At 34.4% G+C, this 22,829-nt stretch overlaps 1 protein-coding gene across 1 annotated transcript in view; it reads left to right on the plus strand.

Annotated features, from left to right (window-relative positions):
• The window catches only part of PCDH15 (protocadherin related 15), a 1,725,758-nt gene that overhangs the window by 660,077 nt on the left and 1,042,852 nt on the right, over positions 1-22,829 (plus strand). Inside the window, exon 3 of the mRNA XM_070470562.1 lies at positions 11,432-11,503. The gene's annotated coding sequence lies outside the window, so the exon portion shown is untranslated. The remainder of the gene's footprint in view (positions 1-11,431; positions 11,504-22,829) is intronic.

A 22,829-nucleotide genomic window follows, 5' to 3' on the forward strand; every position in this document is an offset into this window, starting at 1 on the left:
GATGCTAATTTGCATAAAGCCTTTCTTAGTAATGCCAATGTCGCACATCCTTATTTTGTTAATAGAGTGCTCCCATCATCTAATATATATACACACTGAAAGAATTTTTACTTTATTTTCTACTGTCAAGTCAGTCTGAAGTAATTGATGAGGTTAAAAAATGGGGGAGAGAGTAGAAAAGAGGAAAAAATAAATACTTAGGTTATACAATCAAAAAATAATAGGTGCATTGATGTTTGGTAATTGTGGATTAGATAGGAGGATTTACATATTTACTTCTTCATGTGTCTTTAAAGAATTAGGGCTAGGTTTCTATGAAGAAAGTCAAGGGTGAAAATAGTCCTGATAATAGCAAGAAGAATGAGCTGAAAAAAAAGTCAGAGATTTTATTTTCTTCTTGAAGTTTGTAGAGTTTATGAGTATTGCAATGGTATCCCTATTTGTACACAATTTGTAATGCTATTTTTCTGGAGGAAAATATTAGTTGACATTTCACAAAAACTAATGTTTAAGCTTGAAATTATTGCATTACACATACTTGAGGGGGGATCCCCAAAGAGAAATGTAAACAGGTCTACAGTCAGATGTTATATCCAGGCTATTCAGCCAGCATGCATTGGGTGCTTTCTACGAATCACAGCATAGATAAAGAAAGACATAAAAAATGAAGTACACAATTGTACTGAAATGTGGTAAAAGTAAAGATGAACATGAGGTACTCTATAACTCTTGGGAGATATTTTTATTTGGAGGCTTATATTTGGGGGTTCATAGAAAGTGCTTTAGAGGCAGTTTGGTCTGAAGTTGCTCCTAAAGAAAAACTGAAAGTAAATCAGGCCCAGTAGATGGGTGAAATCATTCCAGATTACCAAAATTTACTGCACAATGGAGCAAACATGTTCCATCAAAGAATATTCAGGGACTATGGATTTATAGGGGCTTCCCTGGTGGCATAGAGGGTAAAGAGTTTGCCTGCAATGCAGGAGACCTGGATTCGATCACTGGGTTGGGAAGATCCCCTGGAGAAGGAAATGGCAACCCATTCCAATATTCTTGCCTAGAGTATCCCCATGGACAGAGGAGCTTGGTGGGCTACAGTCCATGGGGCCGTGAAGAGTCAGATATAACTGAGTGACTTCACGTTCACAATTTTTTGGTGATTTATATAAAAAGCTTCCATCTTCTATGAATTTATAGAAGAGAACAAAAGATTCACACTGAAATATATTTGAAAAGGTGACTGTTAAGGAGATGTATTATATATATTCTATATACTCATAAAGTACAAGGATTTTTTATTTATTTTGACTTTTATAAAGAGAAGAGAATGTTGGAATATAAGAGAACAGTGAATCTACAAATTAAGCAAAGGCTTAATACACCAGAGTGACTTCAGTGACAATATTAATAATAGAATGTAACATTCCCTGGGGCTTCCCAGGTGGCTCAGTGGAAAAGAATCCACCTTCCAATCAGGTGGCACAGGTTCAATCTCTGGGTTTTGAAGATCCTCTGGAGAAGGAAAAGGCAACCCACTCCAATATTCTTGCCTGGGAAATCCCACGGACAGAAGAGCCTGTGAGCTACAGTCCATGGGGTCACAAAGAGTTGGACACACCTGAGCATTCATTCACATAACCCTCCCACCAAAAGAACACAAGATACTGAAATTCAGATATCTCATTTGTTAAATGAAAGTATTGATCTTGTCTCTAAATTATTTGACAAATATAGCATTCTATAAATATTTTTTATTTGAGGTATAGTTGATTTATTCTGCAAGTCTTTATAGAAGTTTTCTTTTCCCCAATCAAAATAGTTCTCCATTATATACCTTTAAAGGCAACTTAAAAACCCTACAGTTTAGATTATGCTACCATTTTCTATAGCTTCTCCTGGTTCCTCTTACTTGACATCCCATGAAAGGATACGATATATCTGATTTTCTGTTTAATTGCAAGTAATATCATTTCACTGTTATCCATTCACAAGTAGGTCAAGGCCTTGAGGAGGTGAAGTAGAATAAGTAGAAAGATATGGTACTGCCTCAAACTAAAGGCTTTACAAGTTACAAAGTCTTGAAAATAAATATGAATTTTGAATAGTTTCTCTTTTTTTCTCCCTGGGGTCATCTTATGGCTTTTAATAAAAATAATGAACAAACCAGAATCTTAAAAGTGTAGATGAAGTGAAAATTTTTGAGTTAAGCAATGGAGAAGATCATTATCATGGGTGAGAGAGTTTTAAGTATGTTTTTTGCCCCCAAAAACACAGATAAATAATAACCTCAAGGAAATGTGTACCAAGGACATTGATGTTGGTATAAACTTCCAACACATAGGAGTGAAATTTTATCACATATTTTTTATTCCATTTGAATATAACCCAGGTCATCATTCTGTTGAGAAAACAAAAACTCAGTCAACATTGAAATAGGACATTCCCAATTTCCATGATATTCTACAGGAGCCTTGAATTTACATCATTCAAAAATTGGGGAAAACATCTCATGTTTAGTTCCTCATCATACCAAATTCTGATGTTCCTTCTTCTTTAGGAGCAAGCTTGGACACAGGAATATTCAAAACACCAAGTATAGTTCTAGCCTTCTCAGAAGCTATCTTACTTGAGCTATGTTCTTTGTGTTTGACCTAGTAGTGCAAAGTACAGACAGGGACAGTAAGCATGGCACATAATCAAGTGAGCTTGGTTTCAGGTTATGACCTGCTAAATTTGTGTGTGGTTTGTTTTACTCTTCATTCTGTTATTGGTATGAGAAAGGAGTCTCTTAATGAAGTCATCTAAGAATGAAAGATGTCCTTGTTATTAAGTTCTTAGTAGGGATGTTTGCCTATTTGTTCAAACTTCAGTTATGTTCTTTGCAAATTGACTCTTACAGTTTCAAGAATGTAGATTCTTCTTTGTACCTTGTCTTCATAACAAGGAAATTACTAGCTAAATCATGTAAATTAATATATTGTGTGTCTAATAAATGCAGAAAGGCTTTCCTCACATGAATGTATAACTTTTTGATTGTACCTTACACATCTCCTGATCAAATGCATACTTATTTTTAACAAAGTACATTAACCTTGTCAAGTAGAATAGGCTTCATTTCTGTTCAGTTCTGTTCATAACTCTTACATTGGCAACATGAATCTTGTAAATATCTCTTGACTGAAAAGAAGCTCACTTTATGCTTAATGTCTTTATACTTTTCTGATTATTACTTCTGGTCACACAGTCATCCTATTGAGATTCACCTATATGATAACAAGCAGGATGATCTACCAGAAAAATCTCAAGAATCACTCCCTACATAATTTTAGGAAATAGCATAATTCAGGGGTGTTTGCACTCCCCATTCAGCTCAGATGACCAGTTTTCATCTTCTTTGGACTTGGCAAAAGCAAGTTTGAAGCCTGTCAATGAATTTTTAAAAATCAGCTGTATATTTGGAAGAGATACAATATATATATGAATTCTAAAGTAATCTGAGATTTTTATAATATACATGATGACTTCTGCTCCTCAGAATGAAGGAGAGAGAAAATGTATGAATTTTTTTCTCCCCGAATACATTACTGCCATGGTTTTCAAAAAATAGACCATTTTTTTCTTTTTAATAAATTACCCCATGAAACTTGCTATCACTTAATGAAGGCAATAGATTTGCTAGATATGGCTATTTACATAGATATCAGTAGGGGAATGATGTTACACTCTATCCTTATTTGAACTAGAATTCAACTTTCACTATAGTCACCTGTATAGACACAAAACATATGAAAATAGAGGAAGTTTCTCAAAAATGTTTAGTATTCATAATTGTGTAAGTGTACTTTTTGGAAAAGGATAAATGTTTTTTAGTTAAATGAGAATGAATGAAAAGTTGATTGGTCATCTCTAGGTATTTAATATGTATGATTCTAATACCTTGAAGACTGATTTAGTGTTTCAGGATGGAAAATATTGACAGTGCAGATAATTTTGGCTGAAATAAGAACATTTCCTGCTGGATTTTGAAGCATCTTGTCCTTGAAATATATTTTCAGAATGTATTCCAATTACACATTGTTTGTATAAAAATTTCTATCAGGGTGTATAGCTTATGTAGACACTAGTCTACAATTCTGTTAGACTGTAGTAGATCACAATTTCCTACAGGTCGTTGTTTCTCAAAATGTCTCAGACCCATCTGCAACAATATCACCTACCAATATATCAAGGAAGATTAACTTTTTGCAGAGTTCACTGTTTCACACATTATGATTTCTCATTTTGTATGTAACCTATTTTAATTAATGAGTGTATGGTATCCCCTCTCCCTCAGAAGAAACATTTCAAAGTTTCACGAGATCCACGTCTGTGAAGGCCCTCTTCTGTCTCATGGACCTCTTTATTCCATACAATTGGAAAGTTTTTGTTCTTACACATATTTAATCATTAATATCTAAAAGAGTTTGAATCCACAAAACTTGGTTGACAAAGTAAATGGATTAAAATGAAAAAGTGAAGAAATTTGATAATTAACTTTTTACAATTTTGTGCGAAAACTACAGATTGGATTGCATATTGAGTTGGAAGTGTTATCAAATTAAGTATTATTAAAAGCCGAGAGATCAGTTCTTCTGCAATTCTAATATTTGGTTTTCCAGTATCTGCTTGATTATTTCTGGTTGTACCTTTCAACTTCACAAAGCAGACAATTCAATGTAGAGTGTGTCTCTTAAATTTTTATCTCCCTTGTACTTAAGATAGATTTATTGCATAATATCTAATTTTCTTCTATAGAGTGACACAGAGTAATTCTTCATTATGTTGACAATATTGCAGATATTTGGAAATACCTGTCAAGAGTTTTTATAGTATTCTCTCTACTTCTCTAAGCATTCCTAATGCTTTAATCATCAGTTATATTAACAAATCAAAATGCCTAAAGACATCTAGTTTTACATGTGACTAGTCTCAGAGAAGATAAACAACAGTTTGTTGATATGTATACATCTAAATGGGCTTCCCTAGTGGTTGAGACAGTGGAGTATCTGCCTGCAATGCAGGAGACCTGGCTTTGATCCCTGGATTGGTAAGATCCCCTGGAGAAGGGAATGGCAAGCCACTTGCAAGGGGTCAGCATGACCAGCATTTACAGTGAGAATTTAGATTAGAAATTAGATTATATCCTTCAGAAATAGATTTAACTGGAAAAAAAAAAACTCTATCTCTGTCTCTATGTATGTTAACTACAGTGCCTTAAATATTCTAGAATTAGCTGCCAGCACTGATTTGTCTCCAATAACACCAGTGCTGAAGCTTGCATGATTCTTGTGGTTTTTCTTTCATGGATACAAGATGACTGTTGCAGCTTCTATTGTTAAATCCACGTTTGAGAGAGAGCTGTAGGAAGAAGAAAGTTTCTTGCCTATGCCAGGAAATAAAAGGTTCACTTAGGAATCCTGAAAAAGTCTTGCACTTACCATTTTCACTGAATGTTAGAGCTGTGAATTGAGGTATGGGTCAGTCAACCACAGTGTATGCTTTATGTATCTTCAGATCTTAGACATGTACCCTGTTTAGGAAAATATTTGTTTAATTTACTCCTCTATGTAATGCTTTCCTGAGTAATAAGCATTCTGGTCATCTTTTTATACACATAATTCTATATTAACAATATTGATAAGAATTAACTTAGTTGAATATTAATAAATTATATAATTGTTTCATATCATTTGATGATCATGATTGTGACATCTCACTTGCCTAAATATCTTGCTTTGGCCAGTGACACAGGTTTAAAAGTGACAAGTGCTATATCCAAGAAAGCCATCATAGGATTGATTCCATCTTTGCTTTTCTTCCTATGCCACAAGAATGGCATGTCCCAAATAAGGACTACCCTTTCAGCATGATCCCTGACAGACAGCAGATGATAAAAAACAGCAGGCAGTATCTGTCAACAAGTATCATGAATAACAATTTTTTGTTGTCATAAGTCCCTGAGATTTTAGGAGTTTTAGTTATTCCTCAAAATTTGGGAAAATCTGACTATTCTATGAATTTTTTCATAGATAGTAATACTTCATATATTTTTTCTAATGTGACATTCAGCATAGATATATGATGTAAGCCTAGTTTTTGTCATTTATCAAAGAACTGATGTTCAGAGAGGTTTAATCCATTTCTTAGAGGCCTTACAGTGAATAACTCAGTCTCCAGAGTAAGACTCACTATTCCACATACATTCTTACTATTAAGAAGCTCCATGAAAAATAAGCAAATTTGATCTTTATTGTATAGCTGTATTAAGGAACTCTCAGATTGAATTGCTACTTTTTACCATATGATTGGCTCAGATGGGGGTAAAATAAAAATTTCTTGTCTCTTCAGCATAAATATTTTCAAGTGTGGCATCATAGTAAAATAATCAAAGCAATAAATATCTTTTAAAAGTAGATGACATCAATCTCTTTAATTCCACCACATAGATTTTCTAGTATAGTTCATTACTAACTTTGAGTTTCTGCTCTAAAAGTGACTATTTCTTGCAATACATTTTATAGTCAGAAGGTATATAGATAAAATTTAAATAGAAATGGATAACCTTTGAATCAATTCAGTGAGAGGAAATTTTATACACAATGAACTTTCTGGGAGAAATAAATTTTCCATGTAATTTAATATTTTGGATTTCCCAAATGTGCCAATGATAGGGCCTATCACTGTGACACTAATTCATATTATCACACGTGTTTTCTATAAATCAGATGTTCTACTCAGTAGTTTGGAAGGTTTCATACACAAGTAGAATGCTCCAAGTTTCTGAATATACTCTTAACTGTAATTAGTGGGAGAAAGATGATGTAAGTGCTTCAGAAAGCAGACATGGATCATGTTGTATTTAATAAATTTTATCCTCTTTACCTAATTTAGGGCTGCTGTGAACAGCATGAGGCTCCCACCCCTCACTTTTCTCCATTAATTTCTGGTTGTTGAATATAAAACTATTACAAAAGATGGAGATACACATCCTCTGTTTCCCATAATTTGCATTTCTCCCACTCTCTTCTACCTCAGGGCAATGTGATTACAGAGTTGTCTAATTGAGATAGTCAATTTAAGGATGATGAAATACAGAAAATAATTATAAGCAGGGTTCATTAGACAAAATTAAGGCAGGGTCTACAGTAAATCTCATCCCCTGCACAGCATTTGACATTCAAGACTATTTTTATGGATCTTTAACTGCCATATTTTTTCCTCCAAATGCTTAATTAGAACATAGGGCTTCCTACTGATGGTTACAAGATCATTCAAAAGTAATCTGATGAACTCTCTCTAGATTAAAAAGCTTATCAAAGGTAGGTAGCTTATCAATGTCTCTACTCATCTAACCTGATTTTTTAATAACAGAAAAAATAATTATTTTAATAACATCACTTAATAACAGAAAAATTTCAGCTCTATACAATGATAAGCATTTTTTTAAAGCTCATATGTCTGTGTCAGCTCAGTTCTAGGTTGATCTAGCCTGAATTCTTTGTCTAGGTACACACTTTCTCTCATTCTCTCTTCTCTCTTCTGGCTGGCTGGCTGTCTCTGTCTCTTACCCACATCCACATCCACAGTCACCGCCCGCCCCCCCCCCCGCCCCCACAACACACACAAATACAAAACCAAAATTGAAACTTACAGCACAGAAATGCTGTGCTGTGCTTAGCTGTTCATCATGTCTGACTCTTTGTGACCCCATGGACTTAGCCCACCAGGCTCCTCTGTCCCCGGTGATACTCCAAGAAAGAATATTGGATTGGGTTGCCATGCACTCCTCCAGGGGATCTTTCCAACTCAGGGATCAAACCCAGGTCTCCCCCATTGCAAGAGGATTCTTTACCATCTGAGCCACCAAGGAAGCCCAAGAAAACTAGAGTGGGTAGCCTATCCCTTCTCTTGGGGATCTTCCAGACACATGAATTGAACCAGGGTTCCCTGTATTGCAGGCAGATTCTTTACCATCTGAGCTACCAGGGAAGCCTAGTGCTCAATTCAAATGTGGTCTAATCCTCAGGAGTTAGAATTAAATGCATTCAAATAATGGGAAGGAAATAGTGTGCAGATAGGTAAGTTTAAATGCTAGATAGAATTAGATTTTTAAGTTTGCATACATAACAATTCCTCTCACTCCATTCTTCATGTATTAGAAAACCATCAAATAACCTTAATCTCCTCAAAGTGGACACATTTGTCAATGATAACAATGGGCAGACTTTTTTTTTTTTTGCATCACTAAACTTACTGAATCAAGTTTGTTGTCTTCTGTAAGACATAATTCTCTTTTTATAAATAATATGGAAGAGACTCTTTTTTAAAAAAATGATATTTAACGCAGTATTTTAAAAACCAAAGTCAATGCAGAATATCCACAATGAGTTAATTATCACATTTTAAACAAAGAGATGACCATATTATTTTTCTATTGTGTCAGATTTCAATCTCAGCATGGCACTATTGTGTTTTGTTTTTGAAAACCAGTTGGATTTTTTTTGCGTGTTGTTGTGGTTGTTATATCCCCCTACCCCAGCTTTGTAGCTTTATTGAGATACAATAGACAAATAAGATTGTCTGTGTTTAAGGCATATAATGTAATTCAACTTTTCAAATCCATTGTTAGATACATACTTTAACTAATATAGCATTTCTGTTCTAATGTTTAAGCATATTAGCATGAAAATCCTTAAAATTTTAGTGCCATACAATGGTACTAAATGGATCATGGCAGACAAAAGAGGAATTCAAAAAGGCCTGGACATAAATGAAAAGAAATTAATTATTTTTAAAACTTAGAGTCAATACATCACATGCTCTGTTCACATCCTGCACTAAGTTAATTAATAATAATTTTTAAAAATGATTGTTTGCTAGTAAAAGATTTTTGGATGGTTACTAGAGTAAAATCTGACAAATTTTGTAAAAGGTTTAAAATTTGTTTTAATTACATTCTTATTAAATTTAAGTACTATAATAAAGAAACTAGAAATTTTCACTCTGTCTCCCTCTAGGTATGGTGCTTTGATTTACTGTATTTGAATTAAACTCTTTATATTTATTTTTATAGTTTATTGGCTAGTGGATATTCTTCAGTCCAAATCCTGTCTCTAATCTTTTTTGAGATCTCACTTACTCAATATACTAAAACCTTAATTGAGCTTCAGCTTGTGGGATATTGTCTTGCTTTTTCTTATCTCTGGCTGTTGTCATTAGAGAATTTGCCTCTTCCTCCAGAAGTAACCATGGTGAGCTATGTGGTTCTTTTACAAAATATGTGCTTATCCAGTAGAACTGTACCTTAAAGTCTGAATGATATGCCTCAGGATGGAGCTGCCAGGAAGAAAATAATGGAAAAGTGAAAAATATAGACTTGATAATTAAACGTACTAAAGCAGATGCTTTATTTCATTCTTCCTTGATACACATTTTCTTTTTTTTTTTTTTTTTTTCATTTCATGTCACTCAACCACTGCTGTCAAGTTGTTTTTATTTTTTTTTTAATTTTTTAATTTAAGGGTGATTGCTTAAAGAATTTTGTGTTTTTCTGCTGTGCATCAACAAGAATCAGCCATAGGTACATGGTGTCCCCTCCCTCCGGGGCCTCCCTCCCATCTCCGTCCCCACCACACCCTTCAGCTACAGAGCCCCTGTTTGAGGTCCCTAATTCATACAACAAATTCTCATTGACTGTTTATTTTACATATGGTATTGTAAATTTCTATATTACACTCTCCATACATCTGCCGGTCTCCCTCCTCTCCTCCCCCGTGTCCATAGATCGGATCTCTATGTCTGTTTCTCTTTTGCCTCCCTGAAAATAAATTAATCAGCACCATCTCTTTAGATTCCATATATGTGTGTCAATATGAAATATTTATATTTCTCTTTCTGACTTAACTCACTTTGTATAATAGGCTCTAGTTTCAACCACCTCATTAGAAGAGATTCAAATGTGTTCCTTTTCATGGCTGAGTAGGATTCCATTGTGTGTATGCATCACAGCTTTTTTATCCATTCATCTGTTGCTTCCATTTCCTAGCTATTGTAAATAGTGCTGTCAAATCTTTGTGTTTCCTTCTTTCTGACTGGCTAATTCACCCTGTAGTAATGCATGTGTGCTGACCAGTTCCACTTGTCCCTGGACTATGAAGTTGGTGAACCTTGCTCACATAATTCAACCACATTTACTACTGAGAATGATCTCCAAGAATATTTTCTTTCTTTTTACTATTTTCTTACTTGTTTGTTACTTATTTATCTTCAATATAGTTAACAGTTTATTCATTTATTTGTTCAATAAAAATTTAATAAAAATCACTCCTTTTGCATGTCCTATGTGAGAAACTGAGAATAAAATCAGCAAAAAATTAACATGGTACCTACTATCAAGAGGGTTTTAGTAAAATGGAGGTGAAGTTGCTCAGTCGTGTCCAACTCTTTGCGATTCCGTGGACTGTAGCCCACCAGGCTCCTCCGTCCGTGGCATTCTCCAGGCAAGAATACTGGAGTGGGTTGCTATTTCCTTCTCCAGGGGATCTTCCCAACCCAGGGATCGAACCCAGGTCTCCCACATTGCAGGCAGACGCTTTAACCTCTGAGCTATCAGGGAAGCCCAAAATGGAGGTAGAGTCAGCTAAATTTTTATTTTGGTTAGATTCTCTGGGCTAATATAAGGTGCACAAGAAGCACATAAAGTACTGACCTTAATCTTGAAAGTCAAGATGGATTGTCAAATGTGACATCTGTTTTAGTGTGATCAAAGAGTAATTGACTGCTTTCAGTGATGAAACTAAGAATAATTTCTTATTTTTCTAAGCAAACAAGCTATTTAAGCAGAGAATCTATATACATAAATACAAGGAATATAAACGATACTTAAAATGTCACTTTCTCCTGATCTTAAGAGCTGCAGTAAATGAAAAGTGAATCAAAGACTTTTCCCAAGAAGATACAACTCTCCACACTTGGTGTAGTGGGGATGATACTGATGACAGAGGCAGGCAGTATGGATTTCTTAGTAGCTTTGGATTGTTGAGAAATTCTGAATCTACCTCTCTCGGGCAGGGAGAAAGTAGTTCTGTCAGAGAATCCCGGCAGTGCTACAGCAGGCTTCTCTAGAAAGAGGATGCAGGGACTTTCACTTCATGAGGCTAGCTCTTGGTTGCCCTGCCTTTCATTGAGCAAGCCCAGTCTCATAGAGTGTGATATGGATATACAAATTCCTCATTAAGTCTTGAAAATTATCTCATTCTGAATTTTGAAAAATGTGTACAGTACAAAAAGCAGTTGTACCTGAATCATATTATTTCATGATATTAAATACATGCAATTGTTTGAGTAGTGACAGTTTGGGGAGTAACAGGTGTTGATTTCATATTTTCCCTAGGGGCACCGATTCCAAGGAAGCAAGTGGTCCCAAGGGGTCTTAATAATAATAACAACCACCACCAAGACAATGGTGAGTGTTCACACGCACCAAACAGCAGAAACCAATAGACCAGATAGTGAAAATACAAGTAAAGACTTTGAAAAAAGATTGTATCTGTATCTGGGGTCTTTATGATATGACAATGCATTGTGGTAATAATTGACCTATGGCTCTTTGGCAGAAACCAACAGAATTCTGTAAAATAATTATTCTTCAATTAAAAAAGTAAGTACTTTTTTAAAAAGAGTTTGGAGTTTGGGAATTTAGTGTGTGTGGAGGAAGGGCTGCTTCTTTAATTTTGTTCTCAATATATTTCAAAGAATGTAAGTAAAAGGAAAAAGACATTTGTATCTATACAATGAAAATCAGAAAAAAAAAAAAAGAAAATCAGAGAATTTAAGAGTTATTCTTTTGGAAACATACTTTGAATATATGCAGAATATATTTAGCATGTTCTATAATAATTATTCTAATACATGTGTTTTTTGTTTGTTAATTACATCCTAATTTACACAGAGGAAAATATTACTCATGTTATAATTGAGCAACTGATGCTGTATCAGCGTACGCAAATGGGAAATAGTCATCTTTTCTCTTTTTTCTATGCCTTGTGCCATGGAAAAGGAATACAGAGTGATGTACCTATAAAAAGCAAGGCATTAAAAAAAAAATAGAAAGAAGGACACAAAAAGCTACACAGTCCCCAGTGGATCCAGTAGATTTATGGCTTGTATATTGCAATTGTACTCATATTTATTGGAAACTTGCTATTTTCTGGGTGATATGGCAGGTTCTCAGGAGACAGAGATTATTAGGTCATGCCCTCTGCACCTTAATACCTAAGAATTTTATGAGGAAACAGATATTCCTATAACTTATCACATGCTTTACTGAAAATATAACCAATGTCCAAGCTGCTGCTTCACAGAGGGAGGGATTAATGGTGGGATTTTTGAACATTTCTCAGCACAAAGAAAAATAAACATTTGAAATTTTCCTTTGTATATGCACAAAGAGAATATTTTGTCCTCCAAAGGAAAAAAAAAAAATCTAATAGCATATTATTCTATGTAAAGTTATCAATTACTACATACTTGCTGTCTAGTATTATATGATACCAGAGCATATCTTAATAAATCAATGATCTTTATCTTCTGTATTTTCAAAACTGTCTTGTAGTCTAACTCTCCGAGTTATTTTCCAAGCAAACTGATAAGCAGATGATGAAGTAAGATCATCTTTGAGAATTAGTTAAGGGCCTATCACCATGCTAAATATTTTACTTACAGTATCTCTGACAATTCTCACAAAACCCCAGGAATCTTAATTCTGAAATTAAGCCAAGAAAATGTCAAAATAAAACTAAATTTTTGATCTCAGTTTTATGTGGTGGTGGTGTTGTTTTATGTGTGTATATATGCATTTGTATAGACATGTATTTGCTTATTTACTTTAACTTGATCTGATAAAAGTACTATCTTTTTTAGAATGTAAATATATTTTAATTGTTGCAGTTGAAACTAAGATGGAAAGGAAATGATCTAATCAATTTCTGCCCCCTCTAGACAGAGTCATAATCTTAAAAGCATGTCTGGAAAGTATAGACTTCTAGGTTTCCCAGTGTTGATAATTCTTGAACAGATTTTCAGTGATATAGCTAATAGTCTGGCGCTGATGTAGCTAACAATCTGGCAATATTTAATAACAAACTGGACATTGGATTCTCTTTGATATCTGGGACTGTACCACTAGCTTTCAATTTCTATCCCCTGTTGCTTATGGGATATCAGGTTAATTCTTTGGTAGTTTATGCTGGTGGAAGATTAGTCTAACCTTAGGGTGAAGAAAAAGATGTTGCCTCTCATATTTCTGTCTTTTTTAGAGACTTCCCTCTGTGTAAACCTCTGGACTGTACGTTGATACTACATGTGAAACAGAATGGGATTAACCAAATTAGCTTAATCTGAGTATATTTAGAAAGTAAATCTGAGCATATTTAGAAAGTAAATCTGTTAATCTCTTCCATTAAAAGTGGCTTATTATATTCAAAATGAAATGTGAAAAGGAAGCAAATTCTGTATTCATGATACGCATACATCATAGTTTTAACAGAAAAGCTTTGCTTGAGCCAGATTGCCACCCTTATTCCTTCCTACAGTGTTTAACTGAAGTTCATATTCATACAGGAAAAGACAACTCTATCCAGTTTTCTAAGGATTAAAGCAATAATCTCTTTCATGACCTAGTTTCCTTGAAAAGCCTTGCTTTCTCAGATTTCCTGTAACTGTCCTAGGACCTGGCATTTGTGTTTGCAAGTAATCTGATATTGTTTGAACCATTGCTAACCTTAGAAATGACTCCAAAATCAACTAATTAACTTGTTGCATTAGAAATGAAGGATTATGTGGAAGAATTTATTAAAGTATATATATTTTTCCTTTGGTAACATGTTTGGAAACTGCATTAGCTGTGTTCATATCTTAATTTCTCAACTGAATCCATTGAGTATGCTGATTTTATACATTTTTTGTGAAAGGAATACAACATCATTTGTATGCATTTATGATGATGAAATAATGGGTAAAAGAATTTAAGTGATTAAAGCCTGTGTCAAACTTCTGATGTTAACTGTTTTGTTAAATCCTTGCTTGAAGAAAATGAAAAACAAATACTTCTGTACTGTTCTTCTGTTTAGTGAGTCAACATCTTTATAATGTGACAGTGTACAACCTAGAAAAGAGCCTGGACTTAGAGGACAAATCTATGTTTTGTTGTTTATTCATTAACTGTGAGACCTTGAACAACTTTTGTGAGATAATTTGAAAGGGTGTTAACAATTTCTGTTTCCAGTACAAACTGTTTAATATATAATAACCATTCAGTAAGCAAAAGCTAATTTAAAATATAAATGAATTTTCTCCATATTTTATTTTTATCCTCTTTCTTTTTTTCTTTACATCCACCTTCTTGGTTTTTCTCTTTTCTTTACCTTTTGCCATTTTGAGCCACATACACAAAATGACACATAGACATTTACTAGAGCTAAGAAAGTGGTATATGACTGGAGTGGTATGATTGTTGTTGTTCACTCACTCAATTGTCTGACTCTTTGCACCCCCATGGACTGCAGCACACCAGGTTTCCCTGTCCTTCACTATATCCCTGAGTTTGTGCAAACTCTTGTCCATTGAGTCAGTGATGTCATCCAACCATCTCATCCTCTGTACGTCCTCATCTCCTGCCCTCAGTCTTTCCCAGCATCAGGGTCTTTGCCAGTGAGTTCACTCTTCCCATCAGGTGGCCAAAGTATTGGAGCTTCAGCTTCTGCATCAATCATTCCAGTGAATATTCTGAAACAATTTCCTTTAGGATTGACTGGTTTGATTTCCTTGCAGTCCAAGGAACTCTCATGAGTCTTTTCCAACACCCCAGTTCAAAAACATCAATTCTTTGGTGCTCAGCCTTCTGTATGGTCCAAGTCTCACATCCATACATAAACACTGGAAAAACCATAGCTTTAACTATACAGACCTTTGTCGGCAAAGTGATGCCTTTGATTTTTAATATGCTGTCTAGGTTTGTCATAGCTTTTTTTCCAAGGAGCAAGTTTTTTTGTTTTTTTTTTTTTGGTAGTGGTGTTGTTAATTTCATGGCTGCTGTCACCATCTGCAGTGATTTCAGAGCCCAAGAAAATAAAGTCTCTCACTGTTTCCATTGTTTCACCATCTATTTGCCATAAAGTGATGGGACTGGATACCATGATCTTAGTTTTCTGTATGTTGATTTTTAAGCCAGCTTTTTCACTCTCCTCTTTCACCTTCATCAAGAGGGTCTTTAGTTCCTCTTTGTTTTCTGCCATAAGGGTGGTGTCATCTGCATGTCTGAGGTTATTGATATTTCTCCTGGCAAACTTGATTCCAGTTTGTGCTTCCTCCAGCCTGGCATTTCACATGACACACTCCACATATAAGTTAAACAAACAGGGTGAGAGCCTTGATGTACTCCTTTCCCAATTTGGAACCAGTCTGCTCCAAGTCTGGTTCTAAATTGCAGCTTCATGACCTGCATAGAGGTTTCTCAGGAGGCAGGTAGGGTGGTCTGGTACTCGCATCGTTTAAGAATTTTCCAGTTAGTTGTGATCCACATAAAGGCTTTAATTTAGCATAGTCAGTGAAGCCAAGAAGGTTTTCCACCACCCCTGCCCATCCCCCAGAATTCTCTTCCTTTTTCTATGATCCAATGGATCTTGGCAATTTGTCTCTGCTTCCACTCCTTTTTCTAAATCCAACTTGAACATCTGGAAATTCTCGATAAGCATACTGTTGAAGCCTAGCTTGGAAAATTTTGAGCATTTGTTTCCTAGCATGTGAAATGAGTGCAATTGTGCTATAGTTTGAACATTCTTTGGCATTGCCCTTCTTTGGGACTGAAATGAAAACTGACCTTTTCCAGTCCCGTGACCACTGCTGAGTTTTCCAAATTTGCTGGCATATTGTATGCAGCACTTTCACAGCATCATCTTTTAGGATTTGAAATAGCTCAGCTGGAATTCCATCACCTGCACTAGCTTTGTTCATAGTGATGCTTCCTAAGGCCCACTTGACTTCACATTCCAGGATGTTTGGCTCTAGGTGAGTGATCACACCATCGCAGTTATCTTGGTTATTAAGATCTTTTTTATATACTTCTTCTGCATATTCTGGCCACCTCTTCTTAATATCATCTGTTTCTGTTAAATCCATGCCATTTTTGTCCTTTATTGTGCCCAATGAGAGAATTGCTTGAAAATCAGTTTATTTGATTTTTTTTAATTGCCTGACTGGTGGTTTGTGTTTATTGATTTTTTAATTTTTAATTATTTAAAATTATTAAAGGTAAGTGCCTTGGCCTGTTTTTACAATGGAGTAGGACAGAGACCTATCTCTGTATGTTCTTATCCATTATGCTGTTGTACAGATATATCATTGTAAATATAGCTTCAGAGATGTTACATATAATTGGAATAGTTATGAAACTTTTCTGACACCCCATTAAGTAGGTACTGTTTGAATCTGCAATTTCTTTTAATTTGCCATATCATTAAACCTAAACCATTGTTAATTTAGGAGGGGAATTATTTGAATAGATATGAAAATAAATTTGCTGCTACTACAATCAAAGATACTAATTAAGTAGTATCTCCTTCTCTCTTTTTCTTCCAATGGAATATAAAATTCTATTGGATGCATTGTCCAAAGTAAAACCTTACATGAAAGGGTAGAAATCAATTTTTTCAGAATTTCTTTCTGCTTTATGATTTAAAATATAATAATTATAAAATAACATTAAATATACCTCCTTTGCAGAGTGTCTATTAATTTTATAAACTTGAGTTTAAAAGAGGAAGAAAAAAACCCCAAAGGGCAAGAATTTGAATCTTGTTTTGACTTTAACTTCAGAGCATGAAATTACTTCCTTGACATATATCAAATACATAAAAGTGATAACTGAGTGATTCAATTGCTTGTTCAAACAAATAGAATAGCATCATAAATAAAATCAGATAAAACATGTTTTATAAAAGGAGATTATCACTTGTACCATAATAGTAATTCTGTTTGATTGGCTAAAGTATACTGAGAATAAATGACTCTGGTATCACCAATTATATGTGCTGTTTTGGTGGTCTTTTGCTTTATTAACATTGTGATAAGAACCAAGTTTTTCATATCATTTGACAAATGAGCCATGTTGTTCAAATAGCTGCTGAAACAAATAAAATATGGAGTCACATAATATTGTGTTTATGCCACCAGACTTTATACAAACTCTGTTTAGTATTTTATTACTTTTATATTTTAGATTTCATTTTTGCTTTTGCAGTAACAGTACCTTATTTAGCCTATTCAGAGAAACCTGTAGGGGGAAAACAAGTAGATCATTACAATCTTAGCTGATTTGTTTGGAAGTCTGAATGGTCATGAATTCTATACATTTTCATTAACTAATTAAGACATTAGCTTCAACTTACATAGAGGTAATGAGTAATGCCTTGCAACAAACTAAACACTTGGAAAATGATAGAATTTGACATATTACTTTCAGAAGGGTCATACCATCAGTTGTTTGATGATGTAGTCCCTTCCATCCAAGATACACTGTAGTGTTCATTTTCTCGCCATGATACCCACTGCTTTTGCTCTTTTCTACCCACTAATATCTTTGGGAAGGACAGTTTTTTCCTGCATTTGAGTAAGGAAAGGTCAATGAAGATATTTATGTATAAATATTTGCCAACAAGAAAGCAAAGTATAATTTGAAAGATAAGAGATATAAGTTTTATTTGTTGAGTGAGCCTGGCTCTGTATTACATGTGTTGCAAAGATAACCCCCTTAATGTGGACAAAGGGATCTTCTACTCAAGGAGGTGAAATAGTTTACCCAAGTGCAGGAAGGTGAATGACTACCCAGAAGTGTGCATCCAAAAGTGTGCCTCCATGGTTGATTTAAAGTCCAAGCTCTTTCTCACTCTCTTCTCTATTTATGGAAATAAATAATAATAAAGTACAGCTGAGCTCAGGCATGCAAAAAAAACTTGAGATGTTATATATTAATAGGAAATCATAGCCCTTTGGGCAGAGTGGGAAACTGCCCAGTAATGGCATTTGACATTTTCCTATAAAAGTGTTGCAACTCATGGTTTGCAGTGTCACTGTGTCAGCTCCTTCAAATAAGATCAAGAAGCCTGCATCCACATTTGTTTTTCTTACCCTACATGATGATATATGAGAGTAGATTTGAAGTTTATTGATTAAGTCTAGAAACTCAATATTAAGATATAAAGCAATCTACTTCTGAGTTATAAATGAGAGAAACATTTTTTTTTTTGGTATGTTACAGTTACATTAAACTGTTGGTGACTTTGTGGCTGGGATTTTATCAGCTTTTTGGAGTATGTGCAGTATTTTGCTTTACAAAATAATTTTCTGTATTTATTACTTTGGATATCTGGTAAATTTTATTAACAAATATTTATCTTGAAGATCTAAAGATACACAGTTATAAAATTATAACTTATTACTGAGAAGAAACTAATCATTATTCTTTCTCAGAGAAATTAAGTATTTCCTAAGTAAGCTTTATATAATTTAGTCCTGGAACTTTCAATTATATGTATAATAAATGTAAAAGAAATGACTATAAATATTCACTCTTACTGGCTCAAACCAGTTTAATAGAAAAGGTAATAAGTAGCTCAACTGTGTATTTGACAATTGTTATCAAGTCATTTTTCAGTGAGATTTTCCTGCAGAAGCAAGAGTAATAGTATCAGTCATATAAAACTTTGTAAATGCTTCAATGTAGGTGTCAGGTAAATTATAATAACTTACGGATTTTGGAAAAAAACATAACATTTAAGGAAGAAAGACTCTTTTAGATTTTGCATTCACAAAATATGTTTGTGTTCATTGCTGAAAAGTGAGGGAATGATACTATATTATAATATACATTCTTGAATAAATCAGATTATTGGTATGAATGTTATCATTAGATGATGAAATTTTCTCTCTTATAAACACCAAAATCTAGATTCAAAAACAGAACCAGAGATATTTCATAGACACTTAATACTAATAGATGAGTTGCTGTTGTTTGATTGCTAAATCATGTCTAAGTTTTTCAACCCCATGGACTGTAGCCTGCCAGGCTCCTCCATGGAATTTCCCAGGCAAGAATACCTGGAGTGGGTTGTCATTTCCTTCTCCAGGGATATTCTGAGCACAGGTATCCAACCTGCATCTCTTGCACTGGCAGATGTTTTCTTTTCTAGAGATGAGACTCTACAATAAAATTTTTAAACAATTCAATAAAAATTTAACTTTGCTTTTATTTTGTTTTTTTTTTATATATGTACCTGACGGTTATAATCAAAAGACCTAGAGCACAAATAATATCTTAGTGGATACCAAAATCTATTGCTGTGTTTTTTAACTATTAATCCCTGCTATGAAATTAAAAGCCACTTGCTCCTTGGAAGAATGTGCTTATGTGCTTAATCGCTCAGGCATGTCCAACTCTTTGCAACCCCATGAACTGTAGCCCGCCAGACTCCTCTGTCCATGGAGCTTCTCCAGGAAAGAATACTGGAGTGGGTTGCCATGCCTTCTCCAGGGGATCTTTCTCACCCAGGTATCAAACCCAGGTCTCCTGCATACAGACAGGTTCTTTACTATATGAGCCACAGGGAAGCCCAAGAATACTGGAGTGAATAGCCCATCCTTTCTCCAGGGCCTCTTCCCGCCCCAGGAATTGAACTGGAAGAAAAGCTGTGACAAACCTAGACAGTGTATTAAATAGCAGAGACATCACCTTGCTGACAAAAGTCCGTATCATCAGTGCTATGGTTTTTCTGGTAGTCATGTATGGATGTGAAATTTGGACCATAAGGAAGGCTGAGCACTGAAAAACTGATGCTTTTGAACTGTGGTGCTGGAGAAGACTCTAAGAGCCCCTTGGAGAGCAAGGAGATCAAACCAGTCAATCCTAAAGGAGATCACCCCTGGATATTCATTGGAAGGACTGATGATGAAGCTGAAGCTCCAATACTTTGGCCAACTGATGTGAAGAGCTAACTCAGCGGAAAAGACCCTGATACTGGGAAAAACTGAGGGCAGGAGAAGAGGTGACAGAGGATGAGATGGCTGGATAGCATCATCAACTCAATAGACATGAGTTTGAGCAAACTCCAGGAGATAGTGAAGAACAGGGAAGCCTGGCATGCTGCAGTCCATCGGGTCACAAAGAGTCAGACATAACTGAGCGAATGAACTCCAAAGCAAGTAGAATATTACCTGATGGCATATACCATCGGAACTTCCTCATCACAAGCTAAGGGGAGTGGTTAAAAGAGTTTAGCCTTTTTTTTTTTTTTTCCCGAAAACAAAATGTTTTGTGAAGGGAAATTTTCCACACTGAGACTGAGACATGGACTGAGGCACTTAAACTGAACTCCTACTCGGTTTTTATACAGCAGTGAACCTGATATATAGAAAAACTTACTGTGGTCACGTTATCCATTTTCATATTTCCTTTTTTTTGTTAAAGGATATGGGGATATATCTTGCTCATATGTCTATGTTACAAAAACAAAAAGTGATGGCCATGTTTTTAAAGCCAAAGGCAATCCTTTGGAAGTCTGTAAAGTACAACGTACAGGGATATTTTTATGTGCAAAAGCAATGAAACAAAATTAATTTCTTCTTTTTGAAATCCAAGCAAATTTAATCTTTTTCACTAATTTTGATAGTGCCTTAATCAAAAGCTAATAAACATGATCATATGTTCTACATAAATTAGACAAATGTTATTTAAGACTTCCTTCAAATTTCCCTTTGGTTTACCTATGCAATATTATAAGCTGATGCCACCCTACTCACAAATCTCTTTTCTTACCCTGACCATTTTCACCCTTGAAGTTACCACTTTCTAACATCATATATGATTTACTTGATTTTATGCTTATTGTGAATTTATTATTTTCTGTGTGTTTCTATATTGTAATTGCCAGAATAAAAGAGTTTAGTAATTTATGTACTGATATGGTCCAGGTGCCTAGAAAAATGCCAATTACACCAGCAAAAATATTATATATACATATATATATATATGTATATATAAAATGAATAATTAAAACTTTTAAACAGTGATCAGCAACACAAAAATCTTAAGAAACTGAAATTTCTCTATTTCTAATACAATACATATTTGAAATATATGTCACAATAAAAATTTATAAAACAAGTATAAATAGATAATAAATTGTCTCTAATCATGAGCTATAAAAAAATCACAGTGATATATTTTTAAACTTAATATATTTCTCCTTCTTATTTGCAACTGAAAAACAAAGTTCACACCATTGAATCATAGATAAACATTCATTTTTGTATCCTTGTGATGAATAATAAAGTTGGAAAATATTAAACTAAAAACTACAATACTAAAAGCATCTTAAGGGGGAAAGATTTAAACATCAGCTCTTTGCAGCATCTTAGCATGTTAGGACATAACTTATATTCACTTTATATTCATCTGATTTCTACAAATAAATATTCTCCTAAGTCCAGCAAGTGAATTATTTATAGGAACTTCATACAGTTGAATTTCTTTTCATGTAATTTTTTAGTGTGTGGCAGTGATGCTTTTTTTGATGGGTCTTATTTTCAGTCCTGTGCAAATGTGCTGCATGACCTTAAACAGTACAGTGTCTTACAGTGCATCATTTTAGATTCCTAAGATGTCGGATTCAGTGTTCATGAACTCTGCATTTCTTTCTGCATCTGTGATTGTGTGCCTTTGGGTCTTCCATATCTGCGATTGTGTGTCTCTTCTTACTCATTATATGTGCTTTTTTTTTTTTAACTTAAAGCACTTAGCATTTACAAATATATCTGGATCTACTTTTAATTTATCATTCCACATTAAAGAAAAATTGAATGTGTTATGTTAAAGCAATGGTTAGTTTTAGAATTACCCAGGGTATCTTATGCTATATATTATCTATATACTAAAGATATACTATATATTGTATATTATACTATGCATGTGCTTAGTCATTCAGTCATGTCTGACTCTTTGGGACCCCAGGGACTGTATCCCACCAGGATCCTCTGTCCATGGGGATTCTCCAGGCAAGAATTCTGGAGTGGGTTACCATGCACTCCTCCAGGGGATCTTCCCAACTCAGGGATTGAACCCACATCTCTTAGTCTTCTGCATTGGCAGGTGGGTTCTTTACTACTAGCGTCATCTTTACCCCTTCCCACCTGGGAAGCCCCATGTTATGCTATCTGGATCAAGAAGATTCGTTGGGGAAGGGAATGGCAACCCACTCCAGTATTCTTGCCTGGATAATTGCATGGACAGAGGAGCCTAGCAGGCTACAGTCCATGGGATCGCAAAAAACTGGACATGACTAAGAAACTAACACACACATATACTAAGATATATTTATAAAAGTATTCTATATTTATAAATATACATTTGCACATTGAAGATAATAACTATTAATTATGTTTTCCTAGAAACTTTAAAAAAGAGTGTTCTTATATTTATGAGTCTCTATTGTTCTAGGTATTGAATTAGGTATTTTACTTCTACTGTCTCCCTCACTTAGAGATAAAGAGTTGCTAAAAAATAAAACCTGACAAGTTTAAAGACAATATATTTTAACATAGGCTTAGATGATAACTTAGTTACAAGTCCCAAATATTAACTCTTGTCTCAATGCCAACACAATAAATATTGTTTTTTTCAAAATGTGAATATAATGCTAAATAAATCATTATTGCTTTGATTATTTTGCCAAAACTTTATT

The sequence above is a fragment of the Odocoileus virginianus genome, chromosome 7 (genome assembly GCF_023699985.2).
Source record: "Odocoileus virginianus isolate 20LAN1187 ecotype Illinois chromosome 7, Ovbor_1.2, whole genome shotgun sequence".
In the NCBI taxonomy this organism is placed as follows: Eukaryota; Metazoa; Chordata; class Mammalia; order Artiodactyla; family Cervidae; genus Odocoileus; species Odocoileus virginianus.